Source organism: Ranitomeya imitator, chromosome 6, assembly GCF_032444005.1.
Source record: "Ranitomeya imitator isolate aRanImi1 chromosome 6, aRanImi1.pri, whole genome shotgun sequence".
Classification (NCBI taxonomy): Eukaryota; Metazoa; Chordata; class Amphibia; order Anura; family Dendrobatidae; genus Ranitomeya; species Ranitomeya imitator.
The window spans coordinates 30,992,385-31,017,954 of record NC_091287.1 but is presented as its reverse complement, the minus strand read 5'-3'; the positions used below and the strand labels follow the sequence as shown (position 1 = coordinate 31,017,954).

General features: G+C 46.1%; 1 protein-coding gene across 1 annotated transcript in view; it reads left to right on the top strand.

The window, feature by feature from the left end:
• The window catches only part of VPS50 (VPS50 subunit of EARP/GARPII complex), a 195,118-nt gene that overhangs the window by 49,181 nt on the left and 120,367 nt on the right, over nucleotides 1-25,570 (top strand). The window lies entirely within an intron of this gene.

The window sequence follows — 25,570 nt, the reverse complement described above, 5'->3', positions numbered from 1 at the left end:
TAAGCATGTCGAGGTGAGGAGACTTAAAGCCGCAATGCTCCTCTGGGAAATATGCAAATTGTCTCTTCAGAGAGGAAGAGAACTAGAACTCTAGTGCCACCTATTGGAAGTAGCAATCCTAACAGTCAATGTCGACTCTTTAACGAGCCTTGTCACATGACTTAGGATAATAGCCAAACCAGAATCTCAATTTGCACACACTGTGTTTCGGGGTACTGCCCCTCATCAGTGCACAGTGTCTGCAAATTGAGATTCTGGTTTGGTAGGAGACGTCGCCCATCATTTCAGAGTAAGAATTCAGTCTGGCGCATGCACATAGCTAGGTAAGGCAGACTAAATGTGCATGCACATAGCTAGGTAAGGCAGACTAAATGTGCATGTGCATAGCTAGGTAAGGCAGAGTGAATGTGCATGCGAATAGCTAGCTAAGGCAGACAAAATGTGCATGCGCATAGCTAGGTAAGGCAGACTAAATGTGCATGCGCATATCTAGGTAAGGCAGAGTGAATGTGCATGCGCATAGATAGGTAAGGTAGAGTGAATGTGCATGCACATAGCTAGGTAAGGCAGAGTAAATGTGCATGCGCATAGCTAGGTAAGGCAGAGTAAATGTGCATGCGCATAGCTAGGTAAGGCAGAGTGAATGTGCATGCGCATAGCTAGGTAAGGCAGAGTGAATGTGCATGCGCATAGCTAGGTAAGGCAGAGTGAATGTGCATGCGCATAGCTAGGTAAGGCAGAGTGAATGTGCATGCGCATAGCTAGGTAAGGCAGAGTGAATGTGCATGCGCATAGCTAGGTAAGGCAGAGTGAATGTGCATGCGCATAGCTAGGTAAGGCAGAGTGAATGTGCATGCGCATAGCTAGGTAAGGCAGAGTGAATGTGCATGCGCATAGCTAGGTAAGGCAGAGTGAATGTGCATGCGCATAGCTAGGTAAGGCAGAGTGAATGTGCATGCGCATAGCTAGGTAAGGCAGAGTGAATGCGCGGAACTATGTAAGGCAGACTAAATGTGCATGCGCATAGCTAGGTAGCTAAGTAAGGCAGTATGCAATGCGCATGTGTAAGGCTACCTGTGAATGAAGCCTTGCACATGCGCTGGGCTGAACTCTCCATACGTTTCCTGTACTAAAAAAATGGTGGATTATGTTTCCTTCATCCAACACATCGAGCTCAAAATCATGGACATGCCCTGTTCACTGTAAGCCCGGTGCATGCGTGTTACACAGGGTCATACCCACCTATGCGCATGCGCCGTTCTGATTTCCCAAATGGTAGCATTTAATAAAACAAAACACTAAAACAAACAAACAAAAAAAAAGCAAATGTAAAATGCTTTAAAAAAAAGCAACAACAAAAAAACTACATAACAAATGAAAAAAAAGTGTCTGGCTTTTTATATTTGGAGATGGAAAAAAAAACAAAAAACAAATGACTGTATCTTTAAGTCTCTAGTTGTAAAGGAGATAAGGGAATATTGGGCACATCTTCACCCTCTCATTAGTATTTGTTTTCTTCTTTCTTCAATACTAATTTCATCTGTTCTTCGAAACAAAGAAAACAAAAAAAAACATATAAAAATATAGTTTGTGTCCCGCGACGCGGGTCCCTGGTTACCCGCTGCTGGACTTTCTGTGCACTAAGGATTGGTAAATTAGAAGTGGCTGGCCTCCAGTCGCGTCCGCTCGCTGTTCCTGTGATATCCGGGGTCATGCTTGGTTGGATCTCATCCATTCTTACGTTACAAATTGCCTTTCTATAAACCATTTGTTGACCTTCTACCTTCCCTGCGAATTGTTTTTTTTTTTTTTTAGCAGATTAATGAAAGATTTCGGTGGTTCGATGAGCTGGTTTCTAGTAGTTGCTTTTATTTCATTTTCTTTAATGTTTGCTGTTCTTGACTTTACACACTGTTTGTCGCTTTGTTTCCTTTTTTTATAATGTTTGTATCAACATTTCTGTAGTTTAAATGGTTATTTAATACCAAAAATTGTCCCATTTTTTTGGTGTGTAGACAGAAGGGGGTAATTTGTTATAATACACTTCAGCTGTTGCAGAATCCTTGCAGGTTTTGTGAGGTTCTGCAGCAGCTGAGGTCCATATTATGATTTTATACAGTACCTGGATCTTTGAACCATATAATCGGCTCCAAGAAGATTGTCAAGGGTTGACAAAGATGGCAGACCTTCTGAAGCTGATGTGTTGCAGTCTTAGGCCGGCATCACACTCAGCGTATAAAAATACGGTCCGTAATTTACGGCCGTAATACACAGAAAAGTCCCCAAAATAGTGGTCCGTATCTCATCCGTAGGCAGGGTGTGTCAGCGTATTTTGCGCATGGCATCCTCCGTATGTAATCCGTATGGCATCTGTACTGCGAGATTTTCTCGCAGGCTTGCAAAACCGACATACGGATATACAAGGGATCCATGTGCTCAAAAAATCATAAAAACATATATACTGTCTATATACACATATGTATATATACATCATGTCGGGTTTAGGAAGGAGAAATGAAAAGCCGGCAATTGAATTACCGGCTTTTAAGCTATCTCGCGCTGGATGAAATATTAATATATATATTTCATCCAGCGCGAGATAGCTTAAAAGCCGGTAATTCAATTGCCGGCTTTTCATTTCTCCTACCTAAACCCTACATGATATGAGACATGGTTACATACAGTAAACCATCTCATATCCTCTTTTTTTTGCATATTCCACACTACTAATGTTAGTAGTGTGTATGTGCAAAATTTGGCCGTTCTAGCTATTAAATTAAAGGGTTAAATGGCGGAAAAAATTGGCGTGGGCTCCCGCGCAATTTTCTCCACCAGAGTGGTAAAGCCAGTGACTGAGGGCAGATATTAATAGCCTGGAGAGGGTCCACGGTTATTGGCCCCCCCTGGCTAAAAACATCTGCCCCCAGCCACCCCAGAAAAGCCACATCTGGAAGATGCGCCTATTCTGGCACTTGGCCACTCTCTTCCCACTCCCGTGTAGCGGTGGGATATAGGGTAATGAAGGGTTAATGTCACCTTGCTATTGTAAGGTGACATTAAGCCAGATTAATAATGGAGAGGCGTCAATTATGACACCTATCCATTATTAATCCAATAGTATGAAATGGTTAAAAAAACACACACATAATATTGCAAAGTATTTTAATGAAATAAACACACAGGTTGTTGTAATATTTTATTCCACTCTCAATCCACCTGAAGACCCTCGACCTGTGACAAATTAAAAATAATAAACCAACAATATCTCATACCTTCTGTCGATATGTCCCACGATGTAAATCCATCTGAAGGGGTTAAGTTATTTTACAGGCAGGAGCTCTGCTATAATGCAGCTGTGCTCGTGGCTGTAAAGCCCCAGCGAATGAATGGAATGTAGGTCAATGACCTGTAGTTACCTTCATTCTCGGTGATGCACCCTCTGCTGGATGTCCTCATATGACCTCGAGGCTGGGAAAATATTCAGAAAAGTTCCCACCCTCATTAACCCTTCATTACCCCATATCCCACCGCTACACGGGAATGGGAAGAGAGTGGCCAAGTGCCAGAATAGGTGCATCTGCCTACGCAGCATCAATAGTAAAAAGATGTAATGTTAAAAATAATAAAAAATAAAAAATCGTGATATTCTTACCTTCTGGCGACCCCTGCAGCCTTCTCGCATCCCCCGCAGCCTTCCTGATGCTCGCGATGCTCCCGGCAGCTCCGGTTCCCAGTGATGCCTGGCGAGACAATAACCTGTGATGACGTAGCGGTCACTGGGAACGGGAGCTGCTTGGAGCATTGGGAGCATCTGGAAGGCTGCGGGGGACGCCGGAAGGTAAGAATATCACGATTTTTATTTTTTTTTCATTATTTTTAACATGGGTTGTGTTGTATGCGTTTTTGCAGTGAAAAAATGGGGCGAAGACGCATACTCAACGTGTGCATATAGCTTAAAGGGGTTGTCCACTACTTTCATGTAACCCCCCAATGTATCCCCCCAGGGCCCCTATTGCATTGTGTAAATACCTTGCGTTGTCGTTTTTGCCTGTGAGCGGCGCTATGGCTGCAGCTGGGTACGGGTCACATGACCCCCAGACTGCAGCCGCCGCTCATTTCCGCCGACGTCACGTCAATTTCCAGGCTCTGAAAATTGACGTGACGTCAGCAGCAGGCGTGACCAGCCCCCACAGTCTGCAGTCACTCAGCAAAAGTGACTGGGCTGGGGGCGGGGCTGCCTGCAGGGCTGTGCTGGGGGCGGGGCTGCCTGCAGGGCTGTGCTGGGGGCGGGCGGGGCTATGTGTGCTCACTGCTCACGCTGGGATCTGAGGACAGGGCTGTGCTGGCTCTGCTGGGGGGAGTGCGTGGATGCCTGACGCTGGGGTCTGGGTGCCGGCATGTGCCGCTCGGCGCCGGCGGTCTCCTGTGCCGCTCGGCGCCGGGGGTCTCCTGTGCCGCTCGGCGCCGGGGGTCTCCTGTGCCGCTCGGCGCCGGGGGTCTCCTGTGCCGCTCGGCGCCGGGGGTCTCCTGTGCCGCTCGGCGCCGGGGGTCTCCTGTGGGGGGTTGTTGGTGTGTGTGTGTGTGTATGTATATATATGTGTATGTATGTGTGTGCAGGCATCGTCCGATGGGACTACAAGTCCCATCGGGCTCTGCCTGCTACACTGACAGTGACTGGCACATTAGCCAATGATGGGACAGTTGTAGTCCCATCATCCGGCTAATGTGTTGAATGAAAAAAAAAAAACACTCAGTACATACATACAACACACACCATGTAACATGCGACGACATGCACCATGCGATGACATGCACCATGCTACATGCACCATGCTACATGCACCATGCGACGACATGCTGCATGCACCATGTGACGGCATGCGACATGCACCATGCAGCGACATGCACCATGCAGCGACATGCACCATGCAGCGACATGCACCATGCGACGGCATGCAACATGCACCATGCAGGGGCATGCGACATGCACCATGCGACGACATGCACCATGCGACGACATGCACCATGCGACGACATGCACCATGCAGCGACATGCACCATGCAGCGACATGCACCATGCGACGGCATGCGACATGTACCATGCGACGACATGCGCCATGCACCATGCGACGGCATGCGACATGCACCATGCAGCGGCATGCGACGACATGCACCATGCAGCGGCATGCGACGACATGCACCATGCGACGACATGCACCATGCAGCGACATGCACCATGCAGCGACATGCACCATGCAGCTACATGCACCATGCGACGGCATGCGACATGTACCATGCGACGACATGCGTCATGCACCATGCGACGGCATGCGACATGCACCATGCGGTGACATGCACCATGCGGCGACATGCTACATGCACCATGCGCTGGCATGCACCATGCGACGACATGCAGCGGCATGTGACATGCACCATGCAGAGGCGTGCAACATGCACCATGCAGCGGCATGCGACATGCACCATGCGACGACATGCACCATGCAACAACATGCGCCATGCGACGGCATGTGACATGTACCATGCGACGACATGCTACATGCACCATGCGATGACATGCACCATGCGACGACATGCACCATGCGACATGCTACATGCACCATGCGCCGGCATGCGACATGCACCATGCAACGACATGCACCATGCGACGACATGCGACATACAGTACATACATACTACAGACATACAGTACATATAACATAGAGTACATACTCACCATCACTTGTCACTTTGTTCCCCGAAGCCATTGTCACCTGTAAAAAATATTAAAATAATAAACAAACAATATACTCCCTGTCGGCAGAAATCCAATTAAAACGAGTGTCCCACGACGATCTCCCGTGGAGAGCAGGAGCATCAGTTGATGCGACCACTCTCCAGGGGCTCCAGGAACACAATGATGGAAGGTATCCTTCCATCATGTATTCCTCACAAGGTATTCCTACGCCCCTGTGAGAAAATAGTCCCTAGTCTCACTATTGGCATTGCTGGGTGAGACATTTTCCCACGCAGCAATTGCCATAAAGTGAGACCAGTGAACTAGAGTAACCTCAGTGATGCACTGCAGGAGCCATTGTCTCCTGTCAGTGTGTCACTGAGGGTCCTATAGAGCAGTGACATCACCCGATGTCACTGTTCTATAGGGGAGATCGTCGTGGGACACTCGTTATTAATTGGACTGCGTCGGACAGGTAGTATACGGTTTATTATTTTACTTTTTTTTGCAGGCGCAGAAGTATGGTAAGTATGGTTAAATGAAGAATATTAAAATATTTTTTTCCAAATGTGTGTGTTTTATTAACCCTTTCTTACTATTGGATTAGTAATGGATAGGCGTCTTATTGACGCCTCTCCGTTATTAACCCGGCTTCATGTCACCTTACAATAGCAAGGTGACATTAACCCCTTATTACCCCATATCCCACCGCTACTCGGGAGTGGGAAGAGAGGGGCTAAGTGCCGGAATTGGCGCATCTTACAGATGCGCCATTTCTGGGATGGCTGCGGACTGGTATTTGTAGCCGGGGGGGGGGGCCAATATCCATGGCCCCTCTCTAGGCTATGAATATAAGCCCGCAGCTGTCTGCGTAGCCTTTCTGGCTATAAAATAAAGGGGGGCCCCACATCGTTTTTTTGGGGGGGTCCTCCTATTTTAATAGCCAGTAAAGGCTACGCAGACAGCTGCGGGCTGATATTCATAGCAGGCTACAAATATTGGCCCCCGGCCGTCGGCTTTCCCCCTCTGGCGCAGAGAATTGCACGGGAGCCCACGCCGTTTTTTTCTTTATTTTTAAAAAATTCAACGCTCATTAAGGCCTCTTTCACTCTTGCGTCGGTACAGGTCCGTCGCTATGCGTCGGGCCGACGTACCGACGCACGTTGTGAAATTTGTGTACGAAGTGGGCAGCGGATGCAGTTTTTCAACGCATCTGCTGCCCATTCTGAAGTGCGGGGAGGAGGGGGCGGAGTTTCTGCCGCAACGGCCAAAAAAACGTTCACTTGAACGTTTTTTCGTGCCGACGGTATTCCAAAACACGACTGATCCGTAGCACGACGGACGCGACTTGTGGCCATCTGTCGCTAATACAAGTCTATGGGTGAAACGCATCCTGCGAGCACATTTGCAGGATCCATTTTTTTCCACCGGGATGTTTTTTTTCCGCCGGATCCGTTTTTTTCCGCCGGATGTTTTTTTTTTTCCACCAGATCTGTTTTTTCCACCGGATCCGTTTATTTTCGCCGAATCCTTTTTTTTACGCCAGATCCGTTTTTTCTCATAGAGTTGTATTAGCGCCGGATTACACCTGATGGCCACACGTTTCATCCGTTTTTGGCAGGATACGTCAAAAAAGCTGTTTCCGCCGGACGGAAAACACATACAGAGAAACGGTTTTTCGGTACGTCGAAAAAATGCTCAGCGACGGATCTAGCAAAAAACGGATGAAACGTGTGGCCATCAGGCGCTAATACAACTCTGAGAAAAAACGGATCCGGCAAAAAAAAAAAAAGGATCCTGCAAATGTGCTCGCATATAGTATATAAGACAGCCTCCCCCATAGAATATAATATACCCCACATAGTATATAAGACAGCCTCCCCCATAGAATAGAATATACCCCCGCAGTAGTATATAACACAGCCACATCTATAATATAACACTGGGAGCGTCACTCTGTCCGAAGCCTTTATAGACTGCGCAAGCGCCGGCGCAGTCTGGACCCCACAGAGTGACGCTCCCAGGAGATCGAGGTATGCGTAAACACTGAACGCACACCACGATCTCCAACGGAGAGGCAGGGACGCGCCAGGAGGGTAAGTATAAGCTATATTCACCTGTCCCCCGTTCCAGCGCTGTGTGCGGCTCTGTCTCCCGGGTCCTCTGCCTGTGATTTTCACAGTTCAGAGGGCGCGATGACGCGCTTAATGCGCGCTGCCCTCTGACTGAACAGTCACAGCCAGAGGACCGGAAGAAGTGGCGTGCAGCGCTGGAACAGGGGACAGGTGAATATAGCAAGTGTCGGGGGCCTGAGCTAGCGGCAATACCGGCACCTGACCCCCACAGCGCGCCGGTGTCCCCGCCTGCTCAGGCCCCCCAGCACTCGGTGCCCAGCGACGATAGGTGAGTATGTTATTTTTTTTTTTTTTTATATATATATATCGCAGCAGCATACGGGGCATATAATACTATGAAGCATCTTATGGGGGCCATCAACATTTATGGAGCAGTGTATGGGGCATATACTATGGAGCATGTTATGGGGGCCATGAACCATAATGGAGCAGTGTACCGGCCATATGCATGGGAGCAGCAAATTACAGAACGGTGGCGCAGGATGGGAGCAGCACATGTCAGAATGGGGCTGCAGGATGGCAGCAGCACATGACAGAACAGGGGTGCAGGATTTGAGCAGCACATGACAGGATGGGGGCGCAGGATGGAGCAGCACATGACAGGATGGAGACCATATACCAATATAAATGCTCGCCACCTGGGCGTAGAACGGGTTCAATAGCTAGTAGTATATAACACGGCCTCCCCCATAGAATATAATATACCTCCCATAGTATATATCAAAGCCCACATATAATATAGCACAACTTGCATAGTATATAGCACAGCCCATGTAGTAGTATACAGCACAGCGCGGGTCGTAGTATATACAGCACAGCCCGAATAGTAGTTTACAGCACAGCCCGTGTAGTAGTATACAGCACAGCCCGTGTAGTAGTATACAGCACAGTCCGGGTCGTAGTATATACAGCACAGCCCGCGTAGTAGTAAATACAGCACAGCCCGCGTAGTAGTATATACAGCACAGCCCGCATAGTAGTAGTATACACAACACACAGCCCACACAGTGGTATATACACAGCACAGCCCACACAGTGGTATATACACAACACACAGCCCACACAGTGGTATATACACAGCACAGCCCACACAGTGGTATATACACAGCACAGCCCACACAGTGGTATATACACAGCACAGCCCACACAGTGGTATATACACAGCCCACACAGTGGTATATACACAGCACAGCCCACACAGTGGTATATACACAGCACAGCCCACACAGTGGTATATACACAGCCCACACAGTGGTACATACACAGCCCAGCCCACACAGTGGTATATACACAGCACAGCCCACACAGTGGTATATATACAGCACAGCCCACACAGTGGTATATACACAGCACAGCCCACACAGTGGTATATACACAGCACAGCCCACACAGTGGTATATACACAGCACAGCCCACACAGTGGTATATACACAGCACAGCCCACACAGTGGTATATACACAGCACAGCCCACACAGTGGCATATACACAGCCCACACAGTGGTATATACACAGCACAGCCCACACAGTGGCATATACACAGCCCACACAGTGGTACATACACAGCCCAGCCCACACAGTGGTACATACACAGCACAGCCCACACAGTGGTATATACACAGCACAGCCCATACAGTGGTATATACACAGCACAACCCACGCAGTGGTATATACACAGCACAACCCACGCAGTGGTATATACACAGCACAACCCACACAGTGGTATATACACAGCACAGCCCACACAGTGGTATATACACAGCCCACACAGTGGTATATACACAGCACAGCCCACACAGTGGTATATACACAGCACAGCCCACGCAGTGGTATATACACAGCACAACCCACGCAGTGGTATATACACAGCACAACCCACGCAGTGGTATATACACAGCACAGCCCACACAGTGGTATATACACAGCACAGCCCACACAGTGGTATATACACAGCACAACCCACACAGTGGTATATACACAGGACAGCCCACACAGTGGTATATACACAGCACAGCCCACACAGTGGTATATACACAGCACAGCCCACGCAGTGGTATATACACAGCACAACCCACGCAGTGGTATATACACAGCACAACCCACGCAGTGGTATATACACAGCACAGCCCACACAGTGGTATATACACAGCACAGCCCACACAGTGGTATATACACAGCACAACCCACACAGTGGTATATACACAGCACAGCCCACACAGTGGTACATACACAGGACAGCCCACACAGTGGTATATACACAGCCCACACAGTGGTACATACACAGGACAGCCCACACAGTGGTATATACAGCACAACCCACATCTCATCCCCCCGATAATGGCTCCACACTCTCCTCACCTTTCCTCTTGCCCGCGGTGCTCCTGTCTCGGCGGCGGCAGTCTGCCCGGGACACAGCAGGTGTGCGATGATATGACGTCATCGCGCACCCGCAGTGTCAGAGGCAGAGCGGGGAATAATGGGAGAGGGAGCGTCAGCGGACGCTCTCTCCTCCATCATTGCATTGAACTATACCGGCGTCATAGACGCCGGTATAGTTGAATGCGGCGGCGGCGGCACTGGCGGGAGTAGGGGGGAAAGAGTGCAGCGGCCCACTACTGGCACCGGCCCCTCTGGCATTTGCCAGAAGTGCCCGATGGCCAGTCCGGCCCTGGTCACCGCCCACACACTTCCCTCCTCCTGAACTGCAGCGTTTCTTGGACCCACATCCGCAGCAAAACTGCAGATATGTTTTACATCTCAATGAAAGTTTGAGGCCGGAGTCACACTACAGCGAGATACGGCCGAGTCTCGCAGGTTAAAACCAAGCTCTGGCACCGGCACTCCGGAGCGGAGCGTGCGGCTCCATGTATTGCTGTGCGGCTGCACGCTCCGCTCCGGAGTGCCGGTGCCAGAGCTTGGTTTTAACCTGTGAGACTCGGCCGTATCTCGCTGTAGTGTGATCCCGGCGTAAGGGTGCAGAAACGCTGCAGTCCGGCACAAAAGAAGTGACATGCTGCGGAGAAAAAAAAAAGCTGCGTTTCGGTGCGGCCTTTTCCGCAGCATGTGCACAACAAGTCTGCGGCTCCCATAGACTTACATTGGTTGTGCACTACAATGCGGATTTGCTGCAATTCTGTGCGGCAAAAAACGCTGCGGATCTGCAATCAAATCCGCAACGTGTGCACACAGCCTTAGCATTTAGAGAGCCTAGCAAAAAGGCAAGCAAAAAACAAGTGTGGGATTGCACTTTTTTTGCAATTTCATCGCACTTTGAATTTTTTTCACATTTCCTGTTACACGACATGGTGAAACCAATGGAGTCGTTCAAAAGTAGAACTTGTCCCGCAAAAGATAAGCCCTCACATGGCCATATTGACGGAAACATTATGGCTCTGGAAAGAAGGGGAGCGATAAACGAAAAAAGCTCCAGGGGTGAAGGGGTTTAGAAACATGGATATGGACATATCTATGGAAATAGATATATAGATATATCTGTATGTATCCATCTATCCCATATCTATCTAATTCTATCCATCTGTCTGTGTCTATCTATCTATCTATCTATCTATCTATCTATCATCTCTCTATCCCATATCTATCTATCTATTATCTGTCTGTGTCTATCTATCTATCTATCATCTCTCTATCCCATATCTATCTATCTATTATCTGTCTGTGTCTATCTATCTATCTATCTATCTATCTATCTATCTATCTATCTATCATCTGTCTGTCTATTATCTATCTATCCCATATCTATCTATCCCACATCTATCTATCTATCTATCTATCTATCTATCTATCTATCTATCTATCTATCTATCTATCTATCTATCTATCTATCTATCTCTCTCTCTATCTATCTATCTATCTATCTATCTATCTATCTATCTATCTATCTATCTATCTATCTATCTATCTATCTATCTATCTATCTATCTCTCATATCTCTCTCTCTCTATCTAATATCTATCTATCTATCTATCTATCTATCTATCTATCTATCTATCTATCTATCTATCCCATATCTATCTATCTCTCTATCTATTATCTATCTATCTATCTATCTATCTATCTATCTATCTATCTATCTATCTATCTATCTATCTATCTATCGCTCTGTGTAATGGAGTGTGGGTTGGACAAATGTAAAAGAGGAGTTGGACAGAAATGACACCACAAATCTTTCTGAAGAGAGGAGGGAGGGGTTTGGGTGTTTTTGGAGTGGGTGTGCTAGATTCGGGCTTAGTGGCATTGCAAAGCATCATGGAACTTGTAGTATTAGGTCACAATAAGGAAGTAGTCGATTAACCCCATGAGAGCTGAATCCAGCACTGAAGATGTGCTGCTACAGCATGATAACAGCTAATATTGCTAAAATAAACACAGTAGATGTTTTCAGTGGCACATAATAGCAAGATTTATGAAAAAAAACAAAAAACTTTATAGTAGTGGATAACTTCTTTAATTCTGGCAACAACTGCCTCGACGGCTCCGTCAAAAAACGGCTGCAATGCATCCGTTTTTTGCAATCTGCACAGAATCCATCTTTTCAACATTTTGATGGATTGTGTCTGATTGTAAAAAACGGAAGTGTGAAAGAAGCCTTACATATAAAGATGCCTATGTCTTCACATTCCTCATTCTAGATTTTTTTTATGTAGCACTTTGAATAGCTGAAAATCTTTGAATCGCTGCATGGGCAGGAAGATGGCAGACACAGAACTTTCTCTGAGTGGTGACGGAGAAGGCCGACTCCCAGGCTTTCTATTTGAGTGGGCAGGGAGAAGTCGGACCCCCAGGCTTTCTCTTTGAGTGGGAAGGGAGAAGGCGGACTTCCAGGCTTTCTCTTTGAGTGGGTAGGGAGAAGGCGGACTCCCTGGCTTTCTCTTTGAGTGGGCAGGGAGAAGGCGGACACCCAGGCTTTCTCTTTGAGTGGGAAGGGAGAAGGCGGACTTCCAGGCTTTCTATTTGAGTGGGTAGGGAGAAGGCGGACTCCCTGGCTTTCTCTTTGAGTGGGCAGGGAGAAGGCGGACTCCCTGGCTTTCTCTTTGAGTGGGTAGGGAGAAGGCGGACTCCCTGGCTTTCTCTTTGAGTGGGCAGGGAGAAGGCGGACACCCAGGCTTTCTCTTTGAGAGGGCAGGGAGAAGGCGGACTCCCAGGCTTTCTCTTTGAGTGGGCAGGGAGAAGGCGGACTCCCAGGCTTTCTCTTTGAGTGGGTAGGGAGAAGGTGTCCTCCCAAGCTTTCTCTTTGAGTGGGCAGGGAGAAGTCTGACTCCCTGGCTTTCCCTTTGAGTGGGTAGGGAGAAGGCGGGCTCCCAGGCTTTCCCTTTGAGTGGGTAGGGAGAAGGCGTCCTCCCAAGCTTTCTCTTTGAGTGGGCAGGGAGAAGTCGGACTCCCTGGCTTTCCCTTTGAGTGAGTAGGGAGAAGGCGGACTCCCAGGCTTTCTCTTTGAGTGGGTAGGGAGAAGGCGGGCTCCCAGGCTTTCTCTTTGAGTGGGCAGGGAGAAGGCGGACTCCCAGGCTTTTTGTATTGGTGGAAAAGGTGGACTAGCTGGCTATATCTGTTAGTTGGTGGGGAGAAGGCAGCCTCACAGATATTTATTACTTGTCCTCAATACTATTAATCTATTTACATATGAAAATACTGTATCAGATCTTCGAGAACTAAGAACTTCTCGTATCTCCTTCTATTCTATGCAGGCCTTAGCTAGGAGTTCTGACAGATCCCCTTTAACATGGGAACTGTATTTTCAACAAACTGCATAAATCATTAGTGCAGGTGGATAAAAGAAACTTTGTTGTATGCAGTATCAGAAAAATTTGCTTCATTTCCCAATCATCGGCCACTTCTTCTTCTCCCTGTCTCTTAATCTCATCAACCACTTACAAAAAAACAGCTCAAATCCATGTTACTCAGACAAGACAAACTGCAGACTGGTGCCAAAGCCCATTACTCTCTAGATAGAGGTAAGGGGGAGGAGGATTGAGGAACTGGCAGAGGGAGATATAGGAAGATCACGCTTTTCCCTCACTGCAGAGCTTGATTCTGTTCAAGGCAGCTCAGCTTTGCTGTACAATATCTTCCATGCCTCTGTTGCTTGTGTCTGTGTTGTACAAAAAAAAACAAAACCTCAAAATTATTAAAGAACAGAAATCCATCGCTGTGTGCTATGTTCTATATGGGATACACTATAATGGCTAGTGTCTACTCACCAACTCCAAATGAACTGCAAATTAAAATCGAGAACTTCTGAAGATTGCAGTGCAGTGTTCTATCAAATCTAATGTCTAGCAGCCTTGACTATCCCCTACTAATCAGAGACCAATAAAAAAAAAATGTAATACGATTCGTTAAATGCTGTACTCAATATTGACCACAACATTTAAGCTGTTTATGAGATAATTTTTATTTTTATAGCGCCAACATATTCCGCAGCACTTTACATTTTAGAGGGGACTTGTACATACAATGGACATTCCAGCATAACAATAAACACATAGATCAAAACAGATACCAAGAGGAGTGAGGGCCCTGCTCGCAAGCTTACAATCCACCCTAACCACTCCATATACCAGACCTCTGCCCTTCCGCAATAACTTCCCTCTCCGACATCACTGAAGAAGAACTTACTCGCCTCCTTTCCAAATCACACCTCACCACCTGTGCACTTGACCCCATCCCCTCCCACCTGCTCCCCAACCTCACTAACATGCTCTAACCCAGCCCTAACCCATCTCTTCAACCTATCGCTATCTTCTGGTACTTTCCCCTCTGCTTTCGAACATGCCACGCACCATCACACCCATCCTCAAAAAAGCTAACCTTGACCCAACTGCTATGCCCAGCTATCGCCCCATATCACTGCTCCCGTTTGCTTCCAAGCTCCTTGAGCAGCATGTCCATGCTCAACTTTCTTCCCACCTCTCATCTAACTCTTTCCTTGACAACCTCCAATCTGGCTTCTGCCCCCACCACTCCACGAAAACTGCTGTGACCAAAAGTAGTAATGACTTACCCACAGCCAAAGCTAACAGCTCTACATCCTCCTGCTTCTCGACCTGTCTTCTGCTTTCGATACAGTCGACCACTGTTATGCTACAGATTATTTCTTCCCTCGGCATCAAAGACCTTGCCCTATCCTGGATTACCTCATACCTTTCCAACCGCGCATTTAGCGTTTTCCACTCCCACACTACCTCCTCACCCCACCCTCTCTCCGTTGGAGTCCCCCGAGGCTCTGTAATAGGACCCCTACTTTTTTCCATCTATACCCTTGGCCTAAGACAACTCATAAAGTCCCATGGCTTCCAGTACCACCTATATGCGGAGGACACTCAGACCTACCTCTCTGACTCAGATGTCGCCTCTCTTCTGTCCAGAATCCCAGAGTGTCTGTCAGACATATCCTCCTTCTTCACCTCTCGCTTCCTAAAACTCAATGTAGACAAAACCGAACTCATCATCATTCCGCTATCTCACCTATCCCCCCCTACCTGATCTATCTATTATGGTAAACGGCATCACGCTCTTTCCCGCACCTGAAATCCGCTGCCTCGGGGTAACTCTCGAATCTGCCCTGCCCTGTCCTTAAAACCGCACGTCCAAACTCTTGCCACCTCCTGTCACCTCCAACTCACAAATATTGCCAAAATCCGTCCCTTCCTCAGCTCTCAATCTACTAAAACTCTTGTGAATGCCCTCATCATCTCCCGCATCGATTACTGCAACACCCTCCTCTGTGGCCTCCCCGCTAACTCCCTTGCACCACTCCAGTCTGTCCTCAACTCTGCTGCTCGGCTAATCTACCTCTCTTCTCGCTACTCCCCTGCTTCTCCCCTCTGCAAATCCCTCCACTGGTTCCCAATTCCCCAACGAATCCAGTTCAAACTACTAACAGTGATCTACACAGCCATCCACAACCTGTCCCCTCCCTATATCTCTGAACTAATCTCCCAATATCTTCCCTCACGTAATCTCCGATCCTCCCAAGACCTCCTACTCTCCTCCACACTTATTCGTTCCTCACACAAGCGCCTCCAAGATTTCTCCCGAATATCCCCCATCCTCTGGAATTCCACGCCTCAACACGTCCGATTATCCACCACCCTTGGATCCTTCAGACGGAACCGGAAAATCCATCTCTTCAGGAAAGCCTACAGCCTGCAATAACTATTCTGCCGCCTCACCAACCACCCGAGCTGCCGCCTCACCAACCACCCGAGCTGCCGCCTCACCAACCACCCGAGCTGCCGCCTCACCAACCACCCGAGCTGCCGCCTCACCAACCACCCGAGCTACAGCCTCACCAACCACCCGAGCTGCCGCCCCACCAACCACCCGAGCTGCTGCCACGTCACCAACCACCCGAGCTGCCACGTTGCCAACGCCAGAGCTGCCACCTCACTAACAACCTGAGCTGCCGCCTCACCACCACCAGAGCTGCCGCCTCACCACCACCAGGCCTGTCTCTTCCCCATTATCCCCAAGAATGTAAGTCCTCAAGGACAGGGTCCTCGCTCCCCTCTGTACCAGTCTGTCATTGTAAATTTGTTTACTGTTAACGATATCTGTAACCCTGTATGTAACCCCTTCTCATGTACAGCACCATGGAATAAATGGTGCTATATAAATAAATAATAATAATAATCTATGTGGAAAAGGGGAGACACGAGAGGTGGATGGTAAAAATTGCTCTCGTTGTTTGAACCAGCCATAGTGTAAAGATCGGGTGTTTTTGTTAAGCTGCATGAACCGGTTATCAGCCTAAGTATGTAACAGTACAGACACAGAGGGCTATTAACTGCATAAAGTGTATGAGAACATGATGCGAGGAACCTGGTTATGATATACAGTTTGAATGGGCCACACAGGGATAGTTAGGTTAATGTGTTGAGACTGTAGGCCTGTCTGAACAAATGCGTTTTTACGGCATTTTGGGGATTAATCGTATTAACCTGGGTAGTGTATTCCAAAGAATTGGTGCAGCACGCGAAAGGTCTTAGAGACGGGAATGGGAGGTTCTGATTATTGAGGATGCTAACCTCAGGTCATTAGCAGAATGGAGGGCGTGGGGAGGGTGATAGACTGAGACCAGGGAGGAGATGTAAGGTGGTGCTGAGCCATGGAGAGCTTTGTGGATGAGGGTAGTAGTTTTGTACTGGATTCTGGAGTGGATGGGTAACCAGTGTAATGACTGGCACAAGGTAGAGGCATCGGTGTAACGGTTCGTGAGGAATATGATCATCGCTGCAGCATTCAAGACAGATTGGAGCGGGGAGAGTTTGGTAAGAGGGAGTAAGATTAGTAGAGAATTACAATAGTCCAGATGAGAATGAATAAGAGAAACGGTAAGAGTTTTTGCAGCGACGAAAGAAAGAAAAGGTCGAATATACATAATAGAGTTTGCTAACAAACAGTGTTACTTTAAAATCCCCCGTAGATGTAGTTTACCATATAAAATGCACGTGTTTAACACCAACACAATCATAATGACCCGTTATGGTGATGGTGCAAACCTTACCCCTTCAAGTCATACGATGGACACGTTTGGGATTTAGCTCTTGCCGTAAAGCTTCTTGATCCTGAATATCAGGGCGATTAATGGGGTTGTTTGGGGGCAATTGTTTTTCACCCTTTACCATTGCTTGCATAAACATGGTATGCACGACGGGGCCCCGTCCTTATAAAAGAGCACATAAATATTAGTTTGGCAGCTGCTGTGCTTTGTGTATTTGGCAATAACCCATGCACTCACTTAATCATTTTTCCGAGGGGGAAACAAATTGGAGCAATCTGTGGCCAATCTCCAGTGCTCAAAGCAATTTGTAAAAGCCAATTTGTTTTTGCTCAACAGCTTTTTTTCTTTTCTTTGGATCATGTGTTTCTGTGTGATAAGTCAGTGGCGCTGGAGCGGCTCTCAGATATTCGGCCATTTAGATTTTCTCTGCAGTTCTAACAATAATTGCTGGGTAACCGAACACTTGTATAGTCACATGTATCACGTTTTTTAAAACTATAAAAAAAAGTGGACAATTAACAAAATTGCCAAAAAAAGGTTCCCCACCCGTGTTATGTTTTCCGCTTTACACCAGGGTGTCCTCCACAATGATGCTCTTCCCTACATCTCCGCTGTCTTCTCGATTTACCAACCCACTCATACTCTCCGCTCAGTCGTTAATCTGCGACTCTCGTCTCCCCATATTTTATCTTCTGCCTGCAGGACTTCTCTTGTGCTGCACCTATTCTGTGGATTGCACGATCTTGGACCTCAGCTTTTATCCTTCTCAGTATTGGGCATTGATTTGAAAACAAAATTCCCTGTGTTGCATGCTGTTGCCTATTTACACGTACCCGTCCTTGCCTTTAAAAAATGTATAATCTGTACTCTTGCTACCCTCCTTATTGACAACCACGTAAACCTGCTTTTGGTACAATTATCATTCTAAATATGTGGACACTGGATCCTATTTTGAGTTTCATATTTTTTATTTATTTACATTTTAATAATGTGTCGAGAAATGAAGGGTTGAATTTTTAAATACATTTTTTATTTATTTTTTTGAAAAATGGAGAGGAATATATATATATATATATATATATATATATATATATATATATATATATATATATATATATATATATATATATATATATATATATATATATTTGTAATTTTTTTTCATAGTAGTAGTGTTTTTTTATTTTATTTATTAGTCCTACAGGGGACTTGAACACCTGCAATCACTGGACGTCATAGGTATATGAACTTATCAGATACAGAAGCCTTCACTACACCGTTGACTTCCATGACATTCTTCGGCACCCCATTTCAAACCTCTTAATTGCCGCTGTCAAAATTAACAAAAACATCTAAGGGTTTAAACTGTTACTTGAGCTAGCTCGGATTGCAGTATTTAGACTCTGGTGCCGGCTGTATAAGCAGCCAGCACCAATACTGTATGGAGCAGGACCAGCGCCTGAGCCCGCTCAGTAGATGCAGTGTGCACAGGGTTTTCCTGGGTGCTGGCGCCGATCCTGGAAATGGCACTTGTGCTTATGGAAGACCCATACCCACCTCTTGCAGTTCACATTGGCATCTTTGCTGGTAGAAATGAACTTTTCCTAAAGGGGGCAACAAATTAATAGTAAGTAGGATCCATTGTTTTTCTTTCTGAGTGTAAAATAGTAAAATATTTAAGCAATACCTGTTGTTTCAGGTGACTTTTCAGAATAAGCTGTCACGTGTGTTCATGTTGAACACCACTATTTCTGTCCATTATTTGTCTTTTATCCTGCACTTTTCACCAGTTTTGCAGTTTGCAGGCTTTATCTCTATTTTAACGTTGTCTCTGAGCTAGTGGGTGTAGACTAGCTGCTATGATGTCTCCCATACACGGCACACACAGACATGAAGGATTCCTGATCTCCAGTGTCTATGTAGCGCATAATCAGAAACGGCAGCATGGAGAATGTTTTACAGCAGCACTGAGCAGTGTACCTGTGAATCCAGCACTGGGGTGAGATGAAACACTTACTCAAAAAGCAGTAGCACGGTCTTTCTAACGGCCTTCTCTCCTCCTCTTTTTATAAACTTTAATAGGCAGGATGGATTTTAGCAGTGGTTTTAGAGTAAATGTTCAGATCAGGAGGCAATGGGGAGATGAAGGGGCTCATAAGTGGAGAAAGAATCAGATTTATCCGGAGATACATTACATACTTTCTTATATTCACATATACTATTAATTTCTGCAAAGTTTGTTGAAGCGACCAGTAAAATGGTCCAATTATGAGCTGTGTGAAAGGAGTACAAAGACCATTTATAGAGAAAAAGTAACCAGATGGGTACTTCTCCTAAAATGATTAGTTTTGTCCGCTGACTATAAATCCTTATGTTTAAAAAAAAATAAAAAAAAATTATATATATGTTTTCGAACATTGTGTACAAGGAAGGCACTTATTTTATCTTGCGTAAAGAATACTTGAATGTGTAAAAAAACAAACAAACAAAGCCCGGGCCGCACCCTCACAGATCTCCGGAATCTCGAGATTCACTTCTGAGGACAGCTGTATATGTATGTGGCTGCAAAGAGGAGAGCAGAAAAAGGGAAAGTATTATCAAAGTTTTAGAATTATTTTAGAATGAACTTCTCTCGTCTGTCACTGTTGAACTGTTGAATTTCACCTTTTAATAACGGGCTTAACAAAAAAATCTTCTTGTATAGTCTGGTGCTATGAGCAAAGGGGGCTGGAGAATTTTTCTTTTTCCTGTAAAAGCCAAACGGATATATATATATATATATATATATATATATATATATATATAGTTTTTTTTTAAAACCGTTTTTTTTTCTGCTCTTCTCCCTTATGAGAAAAATGGAATTCCCAACACAGATGTGATCTCAACCTAAGCTTTAGGACATGAAAGCAGCCAACACAATCCCTTTAAATCATCGACCCCCATGCTGGTCATGTACAGTGCCTTGCGAAAGTATTCGGCCCCCTGGAACTTTTCAACCTTTTCCCACATATCATGCTTCAAACATAAAAATACCAAATGTAATTTTTTGGTGAAGAATCAGCAACAAGTGGAACACAATTGTGAAGTTTAACGAAATTTATTGGTTATATTAAATTTTTATGGAAATTCAAAAACTGAACAGTGGGGCGTGCAATATTATTTGGCTCCTTTTCTTTCAGTGCAGCAAACTCCCTCCAGAAGTTCATTGTGGATCTCTGAATGATCCAATGTTGTCCTAAATGCCTAATGATGATAAATATAATCCACCTGTGTGTAATCAAGTCTCCATATAAATGCACCTGCTCTGTGATAGTCTCAGGGTTCTGTGTGAAGCACAGAGAGCATCATGAAGACCAAGGAACACAACAGGCAGGTCCATGATACTGTTGTGGAGAAGTTTAAAGCCGGATTTGGATACAAAATGATTTCCAAAACTTTAAACATCCCAAGGAGCACTGTGCAAGCGATCATATTGAAATGGAAGGAGTATTATACCACTGCAAATCTACCAAGACCCGGCCGTCCCTCTAAACTTTCATCTCAAACAAGGAGAAGACTGATCAGAGAAGCAGCCAAGCGGCCCATGATCACTCTGGATGAACTGCAGAGATCTACAGCTGAGGTGGGACAGTCTGTCCATAGGACAACAATCAGTCGTACACTGCACAAATCTGGCCTTTATGGAAGAGTGGCAAGAAGAAAGCCATTTCTCAAAGATATCCATAAAAAGGGTCATTTAAAGGTTGCAACAAGACACCTGGGAGACACCAAACATGTGGAAGAAGGTGCTCTGCTCAGATGAAACCAAAATCAAACTATGTTTGGCATAAAGGCAACACAGCTGATCACCCTGAACACACCATCCCCACTGTCAAACATGGAGGTGGCAGCATCATGGTTTGGACCTGCTTTTCTTCAGCAGGGACAGGGAAGATGGTTAAAATTGATGGGAAGATGGATGGAGCCAAATACAGGATCATTCTTGAAGAAAACCTGTTGGAATCTGCAGAAGACCTGAGACTGGGACGGAGATTTGTCTTCTAACAAGACAATGATCCCAAACATAAAGCAAAATCTACAATGGAACGGTTCACAAATAAATGTATCCAGGTGTTAGAATGGCCAAGTCAGAGTCCAGCCCTCAATCCAATCGAGAATTTGTGGAAAGAGCTGAAAACTGCTGTTCAGAAACGATCTCCATCAAACCTCACTGAGCTCGAGCTGTTTGCCAAGGAAGAATGGGCAAGAATTTCAGTCTCTCGATGTACAAAACTGATAGAGCCATACCCCAAGCAACTGCAGCTGTAATCGCAGCAAAAGGTGGCGCAACAAAGTATTAAGTTAAAGGGGACAAATAATATTGCACGCCCCACTTTTCAGTTTTTGATTTTCCACAAAAATTTTAAATAACCAATAAATTTCATTCAACTTCACAATTGTGTTTCACTTGTTGATTCTTCACCAAAAATTTACATTTGGTGTCTTTATGTTTGAAGCATGATATGTGGGAAAAGGTTGAAAAGTTCCAGGGGGCCGAATACTTTTGCAAGGCACTGTATGAGGCTGAATACATGCTGACTGTTTTCCGTGTGGCTTCTGGAGATTTTATTTTTTTAATTGTTATTTTTGTTTGCCGTACCTCATGTCCGTATGTGTCAGCAGATATGAATTCTGCTCTCATGCACCAACTCTCCGCGCCCTCTCTCTCCGTGCCCTCTCTCTCCGCGCCCTCTCTCTCCGCGCCCTCTCTCTCCACGCCCTCTCCCTCCGCGCCCTCTCTCTCCACGCCCTCTCCCTCCGCACCCTCTCCCTTCGTGCCCTCTCCTGCAGCATCCTCCCTCCATGCCCTCTCTCTCCGCGCCCTCTCTCTCCGCGCCCTCTCTCTCCGCGCCCTCTCCCTCCGCGCCCTCTCCCTTCGTGCCCTCTCCTGCAGCATCCTCCCTCCATGCCCTCTCCCTCCACGCCCTCTCCCTCCGCGTTCTCTCCCTCCGCGTCCTCTCCCTCCGCGTCCTCTCCCTCCGCGCCCTCTCCCTCCGCGCCCTCTCCCTCCGCGCCCTCTCCCTCCGCGCCCTCTCCTTCCGCGCCCTCTCCCTCCGCGCCCTCTCCCTCCGCGTCCGCTCCCTCGCCTTCCATGCCCTCTCCCGCCCCTTCCTCACCCATCATCTGCGCAGACAATACTCTGTTCTGATTCGTGGATCCTGAAGTATAACCCGAGCACGCCGTTTGCATTAGCCGAGTGCACAGATTGGCTTTGACAGCTATTGATCAGTGCCCAGCGCTCCGTTCCTGGACCAGCAATTATCTCAGTGATGAGGTGAGGAGGGTGTGCGGAGATCACACAGCATTACAAGCCATCCTGACCATAATGACAATTATTCTCCCGTCTCTGTACTCCCTCTCCGGAGTGTCAGACGGTGCTTCTAGCCGCAGCGCTCCCATCCCCCTGTCCATGGCAAATCCTATGGCATAATATGTATATATTACTTACACACATATATACACTCTTCAACATTGAAATTGTAACACGAAGAAGGAAAAGTCGTGGAATTCTGTAAATTCCAGGATGGAGACGTTCCTGATCTGCAAATGAGGACGAAATGGAAACAACATTCTCGAAACCTGTATTCAGTGTGGAGTCTGAGCCAATCGCAGAAATCCCGACACCTACAGTGTCGGCTGCTGTCACTGACGGGTGGATTAAGAGTAACCTGGGCCCCGGGCAGTTTAGAAGGTGTGTTCCCAGGTACCCAAAGTATCACGTGATAGGTCATGTGAGTAACGCACAGGCGCTCTTCGACACATTCATACATGGAAACGAGAGAGATGGCGCTGCGCAATTTTTTCCCTTACATCACTATACATAACATAGCGCTATACATAGTACACAAGGGGTGGGAGATTGCAGACCGTGACTAGTGTGGAGGCCGAACCAATAGGCTGAAATTTATTCTGCTCAATATTAATATAAAAAAAATTTATAATTGTATAACCTTACATTGATCAGAAGTAAATATTCCGACTTCCCCCTATTTACAGTATGATCCACCACATGGCCCCCCACATACAGGTCCTTCTCAAAAAATTAGCATATAGTGTTAAATTTCATTATTTACCATAATGTAATGATTACAATTAAACTTTCATATATTATAGATTCATTATCCACCAACTGAAATTTGTCAGGTCTTTTATTGTTTTAATACTGATGATTTTGGCATACAACTCCTGATAACCCAAAAAACCTGTCTCAATAAATTAGCATATTTCACCCATCCAATCAAATAAAAGTGTTTTTTAATAACAAACAAAAAAACCATCAAATAATAATGTTCAGTTATGCACTCAATACTTGGTCGGGAATCCTTTGGCAGAAATGACTGCTTCAATGCGGCGTGGCATGGAGGCAATCAGCCTGTGACACTGCTGAGATGTTATGGAGGCCCAGGATGCTTCAATAGCAGCCTTAAGCTCATCCAGAGTGTTGGGTCTTGCGTCTCTCAACTTTCTCTTCATAATATCCCACAGATTCTCTATGGGGTTCAGGTCAGGAGAGTTGGCAGGCCAATTGAGCACAGTAATACCATGGTCAGTAAACCATTTACCAGTGGTTTTGGCACTGTGAGCAGGTGCCAGGTCGTGCTGAAAAATGAAATCTTCATCTCCATAAAGCATTTCAGCCGATGGAAGCATGAAGTGCTCCAAAATCTCCTGATAGCTAGCTGCATTGACCCTGCCCTTGATGAAACACAGTGGACCAACACCAGCAGCTGACATGGCACCCCACACCATCACTGACTGTGGGTACTTGACACTGGACTTCAGGCATTTTGGCATTTCCTTCTCCCCAGTCTTCCTCCAGACTCTGGCACCTTGATTTCCGAATGACATGCAAAATTTGCTTTCATCAGAAAAAAGTACTTGGGACCACTTAGCAACAGTCCAGTGCTGCTTCTCTGTAGCCCAGGTCAGGCGCCTCTGCCGCTGTTTATGGTTCAAAAGTGGCTTTACCTGGGGAATGCGGCACCTGTAGCCCATTTCCTGCACACGCCTGTGCACGGTGGCTCTGGATGTTTCCACACCAGACTCAGTCCACTGCTTCCTCAGGTTCCCCAAGGTCTGGAATCGGTCCTTCTCCACAATCTTCCTCAGGGTCCGGTCTCCTCTTCTCGTTGTACAGCGTTTTCTGCCACATTGTTTCCTTCCAACAGACTTACCATTGAGGTGCCTTGATACAGCACTCTGGGAACAGCCTATTTGTTGAGAAATTTCTTTCTGGGTCTTACCCTCTTGCTTGAGGGTGTCAATGATGGCCTTCTTGACATCTGTCAGGTCGCTAGTCTTACCCATGATGGGGGTTTTGAGTAATGAACCAGGCAGGGAGTTTATAAAAGCCTCAGGTATCTTTTGCATGTGTTTAGAGTTAATTAGTTGATTCAGAAGATTAGGGTAATAGGTCGTTTAGAGAACCTTTTCTTGATATGCTAATTTATTGAGACAGGTTTTTTGGGTTATCAGGAGTTGTATGCCAAAATCATCAGTATTAAAACATTAAAAGACCTGACAAATTTCAGTTGGTGGATAATGAATCTATAATATATGAAAGTTTAATTGTAATCATTACATTATGGTAAATAATGAAATTTAACACTATATGCTAATTTTTTGAGAAGGACCTGTACAATATGAGCCCACACATAGCCCCCTCAATCAACAACCAAAGCAATCAACCTATGGAGCTCTCTCTGTTTAGTTAGTTTAAAGACCCAAGATATAAATGCACACAAATTTGCAGTAATATAAAAAAGAGCAGAAATGAGGGGGAGGTATGGTCCAGTTTTGCCCGTCACAATTACCTTCCTGACAGCGGAGGTTGGCACCCTACATTGTAACGGTATGGCGCCTCTTCTCTTTGTTGACTGCCCCTATGTAGTCCGACCACTACTCTGACTGACCAGGCATCCTCTATAGGTGATCAGATAATATGTAATGAACATATATAAATATATACAATATAGATATTAGTGTACTGAGGAGTATATATACAGTTGAAACCAAAAGTTTACATACACTATATAAAAATACACATCTGCATGTTTTTCTCAATATCTGTATAATTGTTTGTACAGATGAATGATTCACCTTCAGGTATCATGAAATTGTACCCAAGGATGAGCCAGACTTGT